The sequence below is a fragment of the Quercus suber genome, unplaced genomic scaffold, assembly GCF_002906115.3.
Source record: "Quercus suber isolate HL8 unplaced genomic scaffold, Cork oak 2.0 scaffold_268, whole genome shotgun sequence".
Lineage (NCBI taxonomy): Eukaryota > Viridiplantae > Streptophyta > Magnoliopsida > Fagales > Fagaceae > Quercus > Quercus suber.
Window position 1 is genome coordinate 891,125 of NW_027069724.1, and position 7,925 is coordinate 899,049.

Genomic DNA, 7,925 nt, shown 5'->3' on the forward strand with positions numbered 1-7,925 from the left:
CAACATCAAAGGGTAGGTTCATATATTGAAGAGTTTAGAGGTTCTGAAGCGGTAGAAGGTTTCTGCTGTGAGTTCATCTACGGGATTGTAGAGTCTAGGGACAAGGTTTTGTACTAGATCTGAAATCTCTTTACTATAGTGGATTACTTTTTGGAAAGGTTTCCCCAAGTTTTTTACTGTGAACTGGTTGGTTTCATTGGGTTTTCTGGGTGATCATATCTTGTGTTATTTATTTTTCCGCTGCTATATTCTATGATATGATTGTTTGGATTGTTTTAACCTAGAATTGCTTAATTTGACTAAGTAACAATTTAGGTTTAAAACTTGTTAATTCACCATGAAAACCCTAAGTTTTGTGTAAAGGAAAGCTCCTCAAAGATCTCACAAGAGATTCACACAAAACCGCAATGTATGAGCAACAATACAATATGGACAACCTTCAAAAACGTGACTAGGGTTTTGTTTATAAACCTAGGGTAAAAACATAAAACCCTAAACGTTTAATGAAGTAGGGCTGAGTTGGAAATTCTGCAGAAAATTCAACCTGTGCGATTTTCGATCGATCGAGCCAGGCCGAAAGTCCCAAGTACTTCTGCAGCCACTCGATTCCAACTTTACAATATTAAACCAACTTTGAGCAAGTCTAAATAAGACTAAATACAATGTTTTGATCATGGTTTGCCAACATTACAAATTAGAGTTCTAAATACATAAAATCCTAAGACCTTAGAACCTAACAATGATAATATTAGTAGCAATATAATAATAAAAAAATGCTAAGGTTACAAACTTCTAATGTAATGAGTGGATATTAATAAATGAAAAGATATGGATTTCAATTAGCTCAACTGGTAAAGTCTCTGATGGTTGTATAAGAGATCTGGGGTTCAATTCCCGCCTATACTAAAAACTAATTGGTGTCTTGGTCTGATGATAAAAAGCTACCATTAGAAGCGGACGTCATAAGTTGAAACTCTCTAAAAAAATAAATAAATAAATAAATGAAAAGACGATGTTATACACCATTTTACTAATCTTATTTATCAACTAAATTAAGACTTAAGTTAAACTTTATGTCATCTTGCTTTGTATTTTCCTTTTGCACTTAAACAGTTAAATTCATGTAAAAGATGTATAATACTAAAGGAAATTCATATAATTTTACTTGAAAATAGCTTGAGTAAAATTGTCGCATGTGTGTGATTGTTGATTTCACTTATACAAAGAAAGTAGTGAAAACAAAATAAAATCGTCTGACTCATTTTTAATGTTACACTTTATGTTCTAATTATTGTATATCATGTATGGGTCTTTTTTGTGATTTTAAAATTTTGCTACTTTATAAGAAAAAATAAATAAACGTATGATAGACTACGATTTGTACATAGAGCATAAAATGGATTTTCATTCAATATAATAAACTCATTCAATTATCCTTATGAATGCTTTTTCAGTCTTCTAAACATCTTCCTTGTATCTTTTAGAAAATTTATTATGTCTAGCATATTTAGATTCTATTAGAAATGGTACTAAAAATTCTGGAAGGGAAAAAAAAAAAAAACAAAGTGCTTTCATTAAACAAGCTGACAAACAACGTTGGACTCCACTTCATTGTGTTGCATACATTGGTGGTTTTAATAGCACAAAAGTGTTGTTGAAAGTTGATAGATCTATAGCATACATGAAAGATGCAAAGGGCATGATGGCTCTTCACATTGTAGCTCATCAAGGCCATCGTTGGGTAATGGATGATATTTTAGAATATTGTCCTGATTGTTGCGAACTAGTTGACAAGAGAGGTTAGAATGCACTCCATTTTGTCGTGAACTCATCTAGTAGTAATTGGGCTGACTATGGAGCGAAGTACATCCTAAAGAAATCATCAATCAGCAACCTTTTAAATGAAAAGGATGCCCGCGGGAACACACCTCTCCATCACCATTCTAAATCATTGCATTGTATAAAGGAAGTCATGTGTCATGATAGAGTTGATATGATGGCCTTCAACAAACAAAACCTCAATGCTTACGACGTCACTTTAACTAGTGAAGAATTATCTGATAAAACGGTAAAGGAAAATTTTACTTTATTTTATGTAATATATATATATATATATTTACAGAAACTATGAGGATATTGTATCTTTTTTTCCTTTCCGATGTTGCATATTTATTTCTTATTTATATTTATTAAAAAAATCAATTAAGATATTATATAAAAGAGATATAAAATACAAATGACTCCTTTTGACTTTGACTTATTTTCAATTCAATCTTATACTTTTAATTTTCATAATTTTTAAATGTAGCCCTTCCATTTACTTTCATTCAATATCCATATGTATTGTTAAGTTCACCAAAACTATGTTATTTTGCAAAGTATAAGATCCTAAAATTAATGGAAAGATTTGACGGAACACTAAATGGAAAGAATAACTTGAAAATAAATTAAGTTAAAAATAATTAAAATGAGAAAAATAATTTTTTTTTTAAGTCTAAATTATAAATAGATTAATGTTGAATGGTGTCATTTGTAATTTAGCAAAGAGAGAAATTAAAAAATGTTAAAACTATGTGACCCTTATGCCAATATTAAGGTGGAGCACTGAGTTGCAGCTGCTACGCTAGGGGCTGCAAGAATAATTCTGCCACTCACGGCAGCAGTCAAACCTCATCCTTTCAAAATGTGTGCATTCCTGTGCCTTGCTGGCTATTCCCTTTCTCAAATTCTAATTATTAGTGTTCTACATGCATGTTGCATAATTTAAGGAGATTACACTTGAATTTAGTGACAAGCGTCGTCCTGTGGAATTTCGAAGACCCTTAGGAGATGATATCCTATCAAAGAGAAAAGATTATATATATAAGTGGCAACCCAACCGAGTTCAGCGGGAACGTTGGGAGGCTGAGAGGAAAGCCCGTAAAGACCGATTTGTTTCTATCATGGAAAAAGCATCCCAATCCCATTTGGTAGTGGACACACTCATTGCAACCGTGGCTTTTACAGCAGGTATTACCATGCCTGGGGGTTTCATAGGTCAAGAAGGCCCTCGCTCAGGCTCTCCAGTTCTAATGAGAAATACTGCTTTCAAAGCATTTATTATTACAAATACCATAGCCATGCTGCAATCTTGTTCTGCTGCCTTTATCCAACTATTCATGCCACTATTGTTTCTCGACAAAGATCCTGGAGACTTTTCTTTCTTACTGGCTTTACTGGCCTTTTGCCTTTCCATATCTGCCATGGGAGCAATGGTGCTGGCATTTGTTATGGGCACATACGCTGTGTTAATGCATTCCTTGGGCCTTGCCAATGCCAATTCTATCATCGGATTGTTCTTCTTCATCCCCCTCTTTGTCGTAAGTATTGGATGTTCACGTTATTTACTCGAAATATTGAGAATGGGTTCGTCTTGGATTTTTCACAGGTTGTTGGATTTTTTGAACTTTCTTTGTTAAAAAAACAGCTATATTCAATATTTTTAATCGCTGTAGACGGAATTAGTATTTTCATTTCCACGTGCTTGCGAGCCAGTGTAGCATCCGGAGATTGTTACGTACTTGGTAGTTGGTACAACTGTTTCAGTTATTGCATCCTCACGCTTTGATTAATTTTTCAACTCGTTCCTTGTAAGACTATTTAAATTCTATTGACTCCCTTGCTATGACTCAGTGTGATTATTTAATAATTAAGAATAATTTTGATTAGCAAATGTTTGAGCAACTATAAGTAATTTTTTAATTAATTAATTGACAAGTGTTGTAAAATATATAGGCAGGTGTATATGTATGATCTGATGCCACTTCTCCATCTCGCGATCCCTCCATAAATGCATGAAAATGGTTTAGGCTAGTTAGCTAATTACCGGGTCAATCTATCATATATTATACAATATATACATTTTTCAGAGTTCTTCTATTATATACGTCTCTGTGGTATGTTATCCAATATACTTAGTGTTGTAATCTAATAACAAAATGACATTTAAACAAGTTGTGAAATGGAGCATGGGTTTGAATGTGATCATAGTTCTTCTCAAAAGAAAAACCCTAACAATGAAAAGTAATTGGTGGAATCATTTACAATAACAATGGCAGAGAGATATACAGTGAATAGAGAAAAAATTGAGAAGGTGAGGATATAGGTTTTCTTTCAAAGCTATAGGTTTTGATTGGCTATGGTGGCAATAATTGGAGAGCGAGAGAGAGAGAGAGAGAGAGAGAGAGAGAGAGATTTTGTTATTTTTATGAGGGAAAGTTTGTCAAGTGATGGGCACATGATCAACTTACAGAAATTTTAGGACATGTTTTTATTCAAATTGCATTTTTCTAATTTATATTCCACATCATTTTAATTAATCACACAACCAAAAAGTAGCAAATGTGTTAATAATAAAAAACCATAAATAAATAAATAACCTATTATTATTATTATTATTATTATTATTATTATTTAGAAATAATTACAACATGCTGCTAATCTTGCAGTTCGAACCGTTTCTCCCCTAGACCCCAAATACTTTATGCATGGAGAAATGCCACCAATTCAGCTATAAGGCCTTTGGCTTATTATTACTACTACTACTACTACTATTTTGCCTAGGGGAAGAGGAGTTGTTAAGGAAATAATAGTAATCAATATTCAAAAAGTTTGTTGATAAATACTTATTGAAAGAATGTGTGGTAGAAGATCATGAAATTTGTTCAAGAAAAGCCATTTTCACACAGAAATTTATCCGCCCTTGACCTTGAAGGAAGGAATTTTCTTGATGAATTTTTAAAAAATATTTTTGTAGTTAGATTTTTTATTAAATTTGTTTAGTGCGAGATTGCTATATTTAAAGAGAAGATGAATTCTGATTAGTTTAAACTAATATAGTTTTGCACTATTTGTAATTTTGAAAGTGAGATTTTTTTTTAATGATGACATTAAAAAAAATGTGAATTTTCAAAAAAATTACGTGACAACATTAAAAGATGCCAATAAAAGGTTAAAACCTTTTTATTTTATGTATATATATCTCATAAATTATTCATATCACACATTTTATTATAACAAATATAGCTTCACAAACAAAATATTTTTTTAACTTTGGTGACTCAGCTAATTGGTAGCTAGTAAAAGGTAGTCATCATGGAACATTTACAACAATACATTTTGGTATAAATAAGTGATACTCTCTTTCAACCATATCTCAACGGTCAATATGGTAGAAGTCCCCAGAAAATTATTGTTTCACAATGGCCACAATTAATTTACACAGTCCTTTCTCCCAAAAAAATAAAAAATTTACACAGTCAATGCTACCTTTCCTCAATCATAAAACATTAAGCACTCTTAATGAAAAACATTTTGTTAGCCGTGCCAATCCAAATCAATGTCTCCCTTGGTATGGAACATTTACAACAATACATTTTGGTATAAATAAGTGATACTCTCTTTCAACCATATCTCAACGGTCAATATGGTAGAAGTCCCCAGAAAATTATTGTTTCACAATGGCCACAATTAATTTACACAGTCCTTTCTCCCAAAAAAATAAAAAATTTACACAGTCAATGCTACCTTTCCTCAATCATAAAACATTAAGCACTCTTAATGAAAAACATTTTGTTAGCCGTGCCAATCCAAATCAATGTCTCCCTTGGTAGCCAGTAACTCATGGGAATGCTTCAGATCAACAGTGCCTCATAATGGCCAAAGGCTTCTTCAATCAAATCCATACATCACTGGTATGCCTTGTGATCAATAAGACCAGTAGCCTGGGTATCCTTTGAGAGCACATGACAATGATACATTAGACGGTTAAATCCACCCTTAAATTACACCTTAGTGGTTTAGATGGTTAGAATCCACCCTTGAATTACACCTCCAAGGGATTACACCATGAATGGTTAAAATTAGTAGGACTCACATTAGAGAGTTAGATGTAAGTGTGCATTACATAATACTTGGAAATATATATTTGCTTTATGCAACTTAGCTTTTTTGAGTTGTTGAACATAATTAATGTTTTTACTTGAACGAATTGATGTTTTATTTTATATTTGTGCAGATATGAGATTGGTGGCGAGAATACATTTTTTGTCGCGCTACTTTAACTTTTTCTTTTTTCTTTTTTTGGTAATGTATGGAAGACATCTTTCATCTATATATTGTTATAATTGTTTTGTAAAAAATTTTAATGGATTTAATAGTATAATTATTTTTTATTTACTTTTTAGATTGTATAGATGATTTGTTTATGAATATGATTGGAAAAGATTGTATGAATGATTTGTTTTAGAATGTGATTGGAAATGAACAAGTTAATGTAATGTAATGACTAGTTAATGTAAAGAACATAAATAAATTTTTTAATAAAATGGTTACGAAAATTTTTGTCACCAATAGGCTGAACTCTGAATATAAACAGAAATTGGTGAGGAAATATTTTGTCACCTAATATGGTCAAATAAAAAAATTACAAATTAAAAATAATTGGTGGTGAATTTATTTCCTCTTTGAATATAATGTTTAGTGAAAAAAAAAAATTAAGTGACAAAATAATTTCATCTCCTATAATTTTTTTATTAAAAACAATTATACAAGTTAGTGATGAAAATTTTCGCCACAGGACATTTTGTGACCAAGATCTCATGTTGAATGACGTTTTGTCACCATATGTCTTAGGTGACGAAATAAAAACATTTTGTGATGAAAAATTTTCATCACCATAGGTCTTGTTTGTTGCAGTGCCTTGAACTATATATTTAGAATTCACCTACAAATTAAACCTTGAATTGTTAGAATTTTCCCTCTCTCTCCACAATTTGAGAAGCGAGTTGGGGACTATTTTCTATCCAACTCGAGAAGTGGCTTTATTTTCACCTAGCAAGTGACTAAACATGTGACATGTTGTACCACCACACATTTTTGGTACAATGGTCACTTCATAAGTATAAATGTTTGTGAAGAGATCTCGTGATGAATGACATTTCATCACCATATGTCTTAGGTGACGAAATAAAAACATTTTGTGATGAAAAAGTTTCGTCACCATAGGTCTGGTTTGTTGCAGTGCCTTGAACTACATCCTTAGAATTCACCTACAAATTAAATTTTGAATTGTTAGAATTTTGCCTCTCTCCACAATTTGAGAAGCGAGTTGGGGACTATTTTCTATCCAACCCAAGAAGTGGCTTTATTTTCACCTAGCAAGTGACTTAACATGTGACATGCTGTACCACTACACATCTTTAGTACAATGGTCACTCTATAAGAATAAGTGCTTATAGAGTGTTGGGGGGGGAGGGGGAGGAATGACTAGGATTCAAGTCTCTAGAAGGAAGTTTCATACATATATACACTTAGATTAGATTAGAATAAAATAAAATTTTTATCTTTAAAAAAAAAAAAAAACAACAACAACATGTGACATGTTGCTGGCACTAAGTCCCATGTGTGCTTGGTATCCTTATTGTGCAAGTGTGTGGGCTCAAGCCGTAGCAGGTTGAATAAAATGGTTTGTCCCTTTAGGATTTTGACTTATATTTATGAGCATATAGTCAATAGAGGAACAAATGTATACACCTTATAACTTACGTCCTGTTTGGTACACGAGTTCAAACACATGTTTCCAGTTTTTAAACAACATTACACTTATTTTTACACATTTTTTCACCTATGTGTATTTTCAAAAAAACTAAAAACTATTATTTAAACACACGTATCAAACAGACCCTTAAGTTTATGATCCTTAATGTCAACATTAAAAGGAGCAAGAATCAGCAAAACGGGCCCTTAAGTTCCTGATCCTTAATGTCAACGTTAAAAGGAGCAAGAATCAGCGAAACAGTACATAAGATGGCCAAAATATTTTTACGAACTCATAATCTTGCATAAGTAGTTGTTGGCCATAAATCCCTGCACAGGAATTTTTTGAC

General features: G+C 32.1%; 1 pseudogene; it reads left to right on the forward strand.

Annotated features, from left to right (window-relative positions):
• Nucleotides 1-1,681: 1,681 nt before the first annotated feature.
• Nucleotides 1,682-3,666, forward strand: LOC136070898 (ankyrin repeat-containing protein ITN1-like; annotated as a pseudogene).
• The last annotated feature ends 4,259 nt before the right edge of the window (nucleotides 3,667-7,925 follow it).